The following is a 9848-nucleotide window of genomic DNA, read 5'->3' on the forward strand; positions in this document are numbered from 1 at the left end:
GTTCCTTATTGTCATTCTTGTAAATAAATTACACACAGAAATAGAAGGAATTTTGCTTTTCTTTATTCACACCTTTGACTCCCTGGTGGCTCAGAGGGTAAGGAGTCTGCCTGCAATGTGGGAGACCCGGGTCTGATCCCTGGGTTGGGAAGCTCCCCTGGAGAAGGAAATGGCAACCCACTGCAGTACTCTTGCCTGGAAATTCCATGGACGGAGGAGCCTGGCAGGCTACAGTTCATGGGGTTGCAAAGAGTCGGACACGACTGAGCGACTTCACTTCTTCACTTTGTTTCCAGACCTCCAGGAAAGGAATATGTTCCAGGAAAGTATATATAACATTTAGGTGCTAGGCATTGTAAGAAAGACTTTTGGGTATTAAACTCTTCGAATTCTCATAACATTGAAGTAGGTACTTTTATCTTTCCAATTTTACAGATGATAAAACAGACAATTAAATTAAGTAACTTGTCCAAGTTTGCAAATTCTAAAGGACTGTAACAAGCCCCAGGGCCAGAGTCAAGTTCCTGAATACTTACACCATTGCAGATTAGGGAAACTTTTAGCCACTATTTCTTCAAGTATTTTTTCTGGCCCTTTTTCTCTTACAGGGACCCCCATAATGGAAATGTTATTATGCTTGATGTTGTTCCAAAAGTTCCTCAAGGTATCTCCACTCTTAAAAAGCCTTCTTTCATTTGCTACTGTCTGGGTGAGTTGTATTGTTTAGTCTTCCAGCTGGCTGATTAATTCTGCTGCCTCGTCCAGCCTGCTGTTCAACCCTCTAGTGGATTTTGCATTTCAGTTATAACTTCTTTGGGGTACTCTAAAAAATATTTCCCATTTTTCTCTTGTGTTCAGTGAGTATCTGCGACCAGTACTTTGAACTCTTTATCAGGCAGATTCTTTTCTAAAAAATTTTTAATATAAATTTATTTACTTTAATTGGAGGCTAATTACTTTACGACATTGTAGTGGTTTTGCCATACATTGACATGAATCCGCCACGGGTGTACATGTGTTCCCCATCCTGAACCCCCCCACCCTCTTCCCTCCCCATCCCATCCCTCTGTGTCATCCCTGTGCACCAGCCCCGAGCACCCTGTCTCATGCATCGAACCTGGACTGGCAATTCGTTTCACATATGATAATATACATGTTTCAATGCCATTCTCCCACAGGCAGATTCTTAGCTCTGTTTCATTTGTTTGTTTTTTTTTTTTTTTAAGTTTTGTCTTGTCATATCTATTGGAACATAATTTTCTATTACTCATTTTGCCTAATTCTCTGTATTTTTTTCTTATATATTAGGTAAATCAGCTATCTCTCCCAATCTTGAAAGAATTATCATATTTAGGAGATGTTCTGTGCAGCTCAGAGGCATTATCCCACCTGGGTACCAGAGTCAGGCACCCAAGGGATGTCTCCCGTGCGGGCTATGTGGACTCTGTCTCCCGTGTGGGCTGTGTGGACTCAGTCTCCCGTGCGGGCTGTGTGGACTCTCCTGTTGTGGTGCGGGCTGTGTGGACTCTGTCCTGTGCGGGCTGTGTGGACTCTGTCTCCCGTGCGGGCTGTGTGGACTCTGTCCCGTGCGGGCTGTGTGGACTCTGTCCCGTGCGGGCTGTGTGGACTCTGTCCCGTGTGGGCTGTGTGGACTCTGTCTCCCGTGCGGGCTGTGTGGACTCTCCTGCTGTGGTGCGGGCTGTGTGGACTCTGTCCCGTGCGGGCTGTGTGGACTCTGTCCCGTGTGGGCTGTGTGGACTCTGTCTCCCGTGCGGGCTGTGTGGACTCTCCTGTTGTGGTGCGGGCTGTGTGGACTCTGTCCCATGCGGGCTGTGTGGACTCTGTCCCGTGTGGGCTGTGTGGACTCTGTCTCCCGTGCGGGCTGTGTGGACTCTCCTGTTGTGGTGCGGGCTGTGTGGACTCTGTCCCGTGCGGGCTGTGTGGACTCTGTCCCGTGTGGGCTGTGTGGACTCTGTCTCCCGTGCGGGCTGTGTGGACTCTCCTGTTGTGGTGCGGGCTGTGTGGACTCTGTCCTGTGCGGGCTGTGTGGACTCTGTCTCCCGTGCGGGCTGTGTGGACTCTGTCCCGTGCGGGCTGTGTGGACTCTGTCCCGTGTGGGCTGTGTGGACTCTGTCTCCCGTGCGGGCTGTGTGGACTCTCCTGCTGTGGTGCGGGCTGTGTGGACTCTCCTGTTGTGGTGCGGGCTGTGTGGACTCTGTCCCGTGCGGGCTGTGTGGACTCTGTCCCGTGTGGGCTGTGTGGACTCTGTCTCCCGTGCGGGCTGTGTGGACTCTCCTGCTGTGGTGCGGGCTGTGTGGACTCTCCTGTTGTGGTGCGGGCTGTGTGGACTCTCCTGCTGTGGTGCGGGCTGTGTGGACTCTGTCCCGTGCGGGCTGTGTGGACTCTGTCCCGTGCGGGCTGTGTGGACTCTGTCCCGTGCGGGCTGTGTGGACTCTGTCCCGTGTGGGCTGTGTGGACTCTGTCCCGTGTGGGCTGTGTGGACTCTGTCCCGTGTGGGCTGTGTGGACTCTGTCCCGTGCGGGCTGTGTGGACTCTGTCTCCCGTGCGGGCTGTGTGGACTCTGTCCCGTGCGGGCTGTGTGGACTCTCCTGCTGTGCTGCGGCTGTGGCTGTTGGCTGCAGCTGCTAGCGGCTGGGTTATCTCTCTGCCAGTGGTGAGTCACGCCCAGCCAAGTTGCAAGGACAAGCAGGGCTCTCAGCAGTGTATACCTTCTGACACTAATAAGCTAGAAAGGAATTTTAAAAATGGCACCTGCCAGCAGGGCATTAGCAAAGTAATGCTTCTCACCAGTGTCTCAGGCCCCAGAGGGAATCCCAAACTGTTCCTGCCTCCACTGCAGCTGTTTCAAGATTAGCAAGGGGGTCCCCTTCACCTATGCTCCAGTCCTTTTTATTCCGGTGTTTTGCATTGGTTTTCAGGTTGATGAGTTGGTATGTGGGTCCTTTAAGAGTGGCCATGCCTGGTGATTTTTTTCCCTCTGACTTCTTTCAAGATTTTTTCTTTATCCTTGATTTTCTATAGTTTGAAAATGATACTCCTCGGTAGAATTTTTGTTTGCTCATTTGTTTGCTTGTTTCCTTCATCACTTATGCTGCTTGGTGTTCTATGAGGTTCCTGAAGCTGTGGTTTGATGTCTGACATTAGTTTGGGGAAATCTCACTCATTATTGTTTCCAACATGTTCTCTATTCTTTTATCTCTTTCTTCACCTCTGATATTCCCATCACACATATATCATACCTTTGCAGTTGTTGCACCGTGCTTGGATATGCTATCCTGTTTTACCTTAGCATTTATTCTCTTTGCCTTTGGTTTTGAAGGATTCTATTGGCATACCCTCTAGCACAGAGATTCTTTCTTCAGTCCTGTCTGGCCTACTCATAATCCTGTCAAAGGCAATCTTCATTTGGGTTACAGTGATTTTGATCTCTAGCATCTCATTCTGGTTCTTTCTCAGGATTTCCATCTCGCTGCTTGCATCTAGTCATGCTTGCTGTGCACTGAGCCATTAGAGTCCTTAGCATATTAATCATGGTTGTTTTAAATTTCTGATCTGATCATTTCAATGTCTCTGCCAAGTCTGGTTCTAGTGCTGGGGAAGGAGAGGCCTTCTATAGTCCTGGCAATTCGGTCTTTGTGTTTTAGTGAGCCTGTGCCTCTGTGAACTTCACAGGGTTTCTCAGTTTTATATCTTGGTTGAGATAGGATGACTGGAGTGGGCTGAAGTTGGGTATTCACCTTCTCTAGGCCAGTTAATTCTTGATAATACCCCAGCAGGTTAAGCTCTGGTTAACTAATCTCCCTGGAGGTGAAAGTGAAAGTTGCTCAGTCCTGTCTGACTCTTTGCAACTCCATGGACTATACAGTCTATGGAATTCTCCAGGCCAGAATTCTGGAGTGGGTAGTCTTTCCCTTCTCCAGGGGATCTTCCCAATCCAGGGGTCAGACTCAGGTCTCCTGCACTGCAGGCAGATTCTTTGCCAGCTGAGGCACAAGAGAAGCCCAAGAATACTGGAGTGGGTAGCCTATCCCTTCTCCAGTGGATCTTTCTGACCCAGGAATCGAACCAGGATCTCCTGCATTGCAGGAGGATTCTTTACCAATTGAGCTATCAGGGAATCATCATCCCTGGAGGTGAGGCTTTATTAAAAAGAACAAAGTGCTCTGGTGTTTTCCAAAAATGGCTCCTTTTTTCCTTTCTTCTGCCAGAAGCAGGAGATTTTTCTCTGATGTTTACTGTGGGAACTTGGTCAAGCTCCTGGAGGCAAATCTCACAATATTATGGGAGTCCTCCTATGTCTGGGTACTCCAGGAGTTGTTTAGCTCGCAGACTTGTCTGCACTGAGCCTGTAGCAATTCATCAACCACAGTTAGCTTTTCCTAGCCCACCACTGGTTCCCAGGGCTGTAACCTCTTGCTCTGCTCTGCTCTGGAGAGCGGCGCCTCTGTGCCGGGCTGTTTGTCTCTCCAGTCCTAGGAGCGGTGATTTCCCTGCGTCCTTCCCTCTTTTATGGATCAAGAAGAGTTGTTGATTTTTCAGTCTGTCTAGCTTCCCCTCCCTTCCCATTATTGCTTTTGGCAAATACTTTGAGGGAAACCCACCAAGTGTTGGGCTTATTCGATGCGGTTTACTTCTCTCAGGCGTTTTTGCCACTTAATTCATAGCCAGGCTGGTATCTATTCAATGTTCTCAATAGCTGTTTATTTTGCATTATATCTGGATTTTAAAATTTTTCTTGGCAGAAGTGTTGGTCTACTTCAAGCTACTCTATTTTGGTCAGACCTAGACACCCCTTCAAGTTTTTATTTTATGAGAGACAGACTAACATATAGCCACAGCTCTAGAAACAGGAAGATCTGTGATCCATTTTTGGCTCTGTTACTCACTAATTTTGAGAACTTGAACCTGTTTCTTAACCTCTTAGTGACCAACTTTACAAAGTCATATGTTTTTTTAATGGAGCTTACTTTTTAATGGAGAAAAATAATTAACAAAAATAAAATATAATTAATGGTATGAAAAAGTATAATTATATATCGTTACCATATAGATATTATTTAATGATATGGGACTGGATAGCATCTTTTATGGAATCAGGATAAAGAAGCAAAGATATTCCAAAATAAAGTTCTGAGTAATTATATCAACATTTTAAAATTGGGTAGAGAAAGAAATTTGAGAATAAATAGTAGGTGAAAAATTGTGGGTATGTTTCATCACAAAAGATGGGCAAGGTAATGTTGTGAGAATAAAGAGGTAGACAGCACTATCGAATACAACTGTGATATAAAGTGGGATGAGGGCAAAATCACTGAATTTGATATGTGAAAATTGTCGGAAACTTTAACAATTTTAACAAGAGCTATTTCAATAGATTTTTGTAGACAAAACCAGAGAGAGATGAGCTGAAAAATAAAACAGGGATTTAAACAAGATGGACAGCCTGTTTAGACAACTTTGTCAAGAAGTTTAGTTTGAAGAGAAGGCAGTACGTGGAGTTATGCTTATAAAGTCTCGGTAGAGGGCTTTTTAAGATCCACCCCTTTTCATCTCATGTGCATCTCCATCTTGGTACTGGTTTGTCTCTCCCTCATCTTTCTCAACGGGCCCTTGCTTTGTTGCCTGTTCACAAGGCTTTTGTTTCTCCTTTCCTTTGCTTTGTGGTACAACCAATATTTAGCCTTTCGTTTCTAACTGAGGGTGAGTTCTCTTTCATATTTTTAATTGCTGTTTCAGATTATGGTTACATTAGATCAGTTAGTTGGTAGTTAGTACCTTGTATTTAAACTTTTCAAAATAGCACAGTCGTTTGTCTTAAAACAGTAATTATTAAATTGCAGAGTTCCTATAGCAGGTTTAAAAGATAGATTGCAGCAAAGTATAGGGTAGAGTTGAAAATTCACAGGATTCTGAGCCACAAAACCCTGAGCTCATGTCCAACTTCTATATGTCAGCTTCAGCAATTGAGTAATCTTGATCTTATAGATTTTATATATATATATATATAGATTTATCCATATAGAGAGATTATAAATAAACTATATATATGTAAAATTTATCATTTAAACATATCTATAATCATTTACTCTTTAATTATGTCTCTATATATGTATATATGTACACACCTATGTGTATATCTACAATTTATAATTTCTCCTTAGAGACCTATTGAGATGCCTTGATGAGATACTCAAACACTTGCCATACAAAAAGCAGTAGTTCCTTTTTTCTTTTTTCCTCAGCTCTCCATTCTTTTAAATAACCAGCAATACAACTTTTAAGAAGGTATATCCATCTTTTTCCTTTTCCAAGTTTCTCTTGTTATTGACATTATCCCTCGCTATTGTCTTTCCCATCTCCTAGGTATCGTTCATTTTAGTACAATCAATTTGAAAACTTTATTTTGCAACATCTTGGGTCACAAACTAGACTATTTTGACACTCGTTCTCTCCTTTCTTTTCACAGGCTATTTATTGAGCTGTAGTTCTGAGAACTGTTCCTTTATCAACACTCTAAAATTATGTCAAGAAATGTTTAATAGAACCAGCCCTTTATCAATACTCTAAAATACATCATGAAACATTTAATAGAACCAGCCTTTTATCAATACTCTAAAATTATGTCAAGAAACGTTTAATAGAACCAGCTTTCCTTCCCCACACTCACCTAATTCTTACTTCTCTCCCCTTATTTCCATCCAAACTCTGCCAAGTCACTCTGTATTTTCATACTATTGTCTGAATCCCTTGCTGCTTGGTCTTCATTTTTTAGAATTAGATGGCTACATAACTTGTGGGGCTGGGAAAAAATAAAAATCAGATCAGATCAGATCAGTCGCTCAGTCGTGTCCGACTCTTTGCGACCCCATGAATCGCAGCACGCCAGGCCTCCCTGTCCATCACCAACTCCTGGAGTTCACTCAAACTCATGTCCATCAAGTTGGTGATGCCATCCAGCCATCTCATTCTCTGTCGTCCCCTTCTCCTCCTGCCCCCAATCCCTCCCAGCATCAGAGTCTTTTCCAATGAGTCAACTCTTTGCATGAGGTGGCCAAAGTACTGGAGTTTCAGCTTTAGCATCATTCATTCCAAAGAAATTCCAGGGCTGATCTCCTTCAGAATGGACTGGTTGGATCTCCTTGCAGTCCAAGGGACTCTCAAGAGTCTTCTCCAACACCACAGTTCAAAAGCATCATTTCTTTGGCGCTTGGCTTTCTTCACAGTCCAACTCTCACATCCATACATGACCACAGGAAAAACCATAGCCTCGACTAGACGAACCTTTGTTGGCAAAGTAATGTCTCTGCTTTTGAATATGCTATCTAGGTTGGTCATAACTTTCCTTCCCAGGAGTAAGTGTCTTTTAATTTCATGGCTGCAGTCACCATCTGCAGTGATTTTGGAGCCCAGAAAAATAAAGTCTGCCACTATTTCCACTGTTTCCCCATCTATTTCCCATGAAGTGATGGGACCGGATGCCATGATCTTTGTTTTCTGAATGTTGAGTTTTAAGCCAACTTTTTCACTCTCCACTTTCACTTTCATCAAGAGGCTTTTTAGTTCCTCCTCACTTTCTGCCATAAGGGTGGTGTCATCTGCATATCTGAGATTATTGATATTTCTCCCGGCAATCTTGATTCCAGCTTGTGTTTCTTCCAGTCCAGCGTTTCTCATGATGTACTCTGCATAGAAGTTAAATAAGCAGGGTGACAATATACAGCCTTGACGTACTCCTTTTCCTATTTGGAACCAGTCTGTTGTTCCATGTCCAGTTCTAATGGTTGCTTCCTGACCTGCATATAGATTTCTCAAGAGGCAGATCAGATGGTTTGGTATTCCCATCTCTTTCAGAATTTTCCACAGTTTATTGTGATCCACACAGTCAAAGGCATTGGCATAGTCAATAAAACAGAAATAGATGTTTTTCTGTAATTCTCTTGCTTTTTCCATGATCCAGTGGATGTTGGCAATTTGATCTCAGGTTCCTCTGCCTTTTCTAAAACCAGCTTGAACATCAGGAAGTTCACGATTCACATATTGCTGAAGCCTGGCTTGGAGAATTTTGAGCATTACTTTACTAGCATGTGAGATGAGTGCAATTGTGCGGTAGTTAGAGCATTCTTTGGCATTGCCTTTCTTTGGGATTGGAATGAAAACTGACCTTTTCCAGTCCTGTGGCCACTGCTGAGTTTTCCAAATTTGCTGGCATATTGAGTGAACAGTATGAAAAGGCAAAATGATAGGATACTGAAAGAGAAACTCCCCAGGTCAGTAGGTGCCCAATATGCTACTGGAGATCAGTGGAGAAATAACTCCAGAAAGAATGAAGGGATGGAGCCAAAGCAAAAACAATACCCAGCTGTGGATGTGACTGGTGATAGAAGCAAGTTTGATGCTGTAAAGAGCAATATTGCATAGGAACCTGGAATGTCAGGTCCATGAATCAAGGCAAATTGGAAGTGGTCAAACAAGAGATGGCAAGAGTGAATGTCGACATTCTAGGAATCAGTGAACTGAAATGGACTGGAATGGGTGAATTTAACTCAGATGACCATTATATCTACTACTGTGGGCAGGAATCCCTCAGAAGAAATGGAGTGGCCATCATGGTCAACAAAAGAGTCTGAAATGCAGTACTTGGATGCAATCTCAAAAATGACAGAATGATCTCTGTTCGTTTCCAAGGCAAACCATTCAATATCACAGTAATCCAAGTCTATGCCCCAACCAGTAACACTGAAGAAGCTGAAGTTGAACGGTTCTATGAAGACCTCCAAGACCTTTTAGAACTAACACCCAAAAAAGATGTCCTTTTCATTATAGGGGACTGGAATGCAAAAGTAGGAAGTCAAGAAACACCTGGAGTAACAGGCAAATTTGGCCTTGAAATATGGAATGAAGCAGGGCAAAGACTAATAGAGTTTTGCCAAGAAAATGCACTGGTCATAACAAACACCCTCTTCCAACAAGACAAGAGAAGACTCTGTACATGGACATCACCAGATGGTCAACACCGAAATCAGATTGATTATATTCTTTGCAGCCAAAGATGGAGAAGCTCTATACAGTCAGCAAAAACAAGACCAGGAGCTGACTGTGGCTCAGACCATGAACTCCTTATTGCCAAATTCAGACTTAAATTGAAGAAAGTAGGGAAAACCACTAGACCATTCAGGTATGACCTAAATCAAATCCCTTATGATTATACAGTGGAAGTGAGAAATAGATTTAAGGGCCTAGATCTGATAGATAGAGTGCCTGATGAACTATGGAATGAGGTTCGTGACATTGTACAGGAGACAGGGATCAAGACCATCCCCATGGAAAAGAAATGCAAAAAAGCAAAATGGCTGTCTGGGGAGGCCTTACAAATAGCTGTGAAGAGAAGAGAAGTGAAAAGCAAAGGAGAAAAGGAAAGGTATAAACATCTGAATGCAGAGTTCCAAAGAATAGCAAGAAGAGATAAGGAAGCCTTCTTCAGCAATCAATGCAAAGAAATAGAGGAAAACAACAGAATGGGAAAGACTAAGGATCTCTTCAAGAAAATCAGAGATACCAAAGGAACATTTCATGCAAAGATGAGCTCGATAAAGGACTGAAATGTTATGGACCTAACAGAAGCAGAAGATATTAAGAAGAGATGGCAAGAATACACAGAAGAACTGTACAAAAAAGATCTTCATGACCCAGATAATCACGATGGTGTGATCACTGACCTAGAGCCAGACATCCTGGAATGTGAAGTCAAGTGGGCCTTAGAAAGCATCACTATGAACAAAGCTAGTGGAGGTGATGGAATTCCAGATGAGCTATTCCAAATGCTGAAA

This window comes from Bubalus kerabau, chromosome 1, assembly GCF_029407905.1.
Source record: "Bubalus kerabau isolate K-KA32 ecotype Philippines breed swamp buffalo chromosome 1, PCC_UOA_SB_1v2, whole genome shotgun sequence".
Classification (NCBI taxonomy): domain Eukaryota; kingdom Metazoa; phylum Chordata; class Mammalia; order Artiodactyla; family Bovidae; genus Bubalus; species Bubalus kerabau.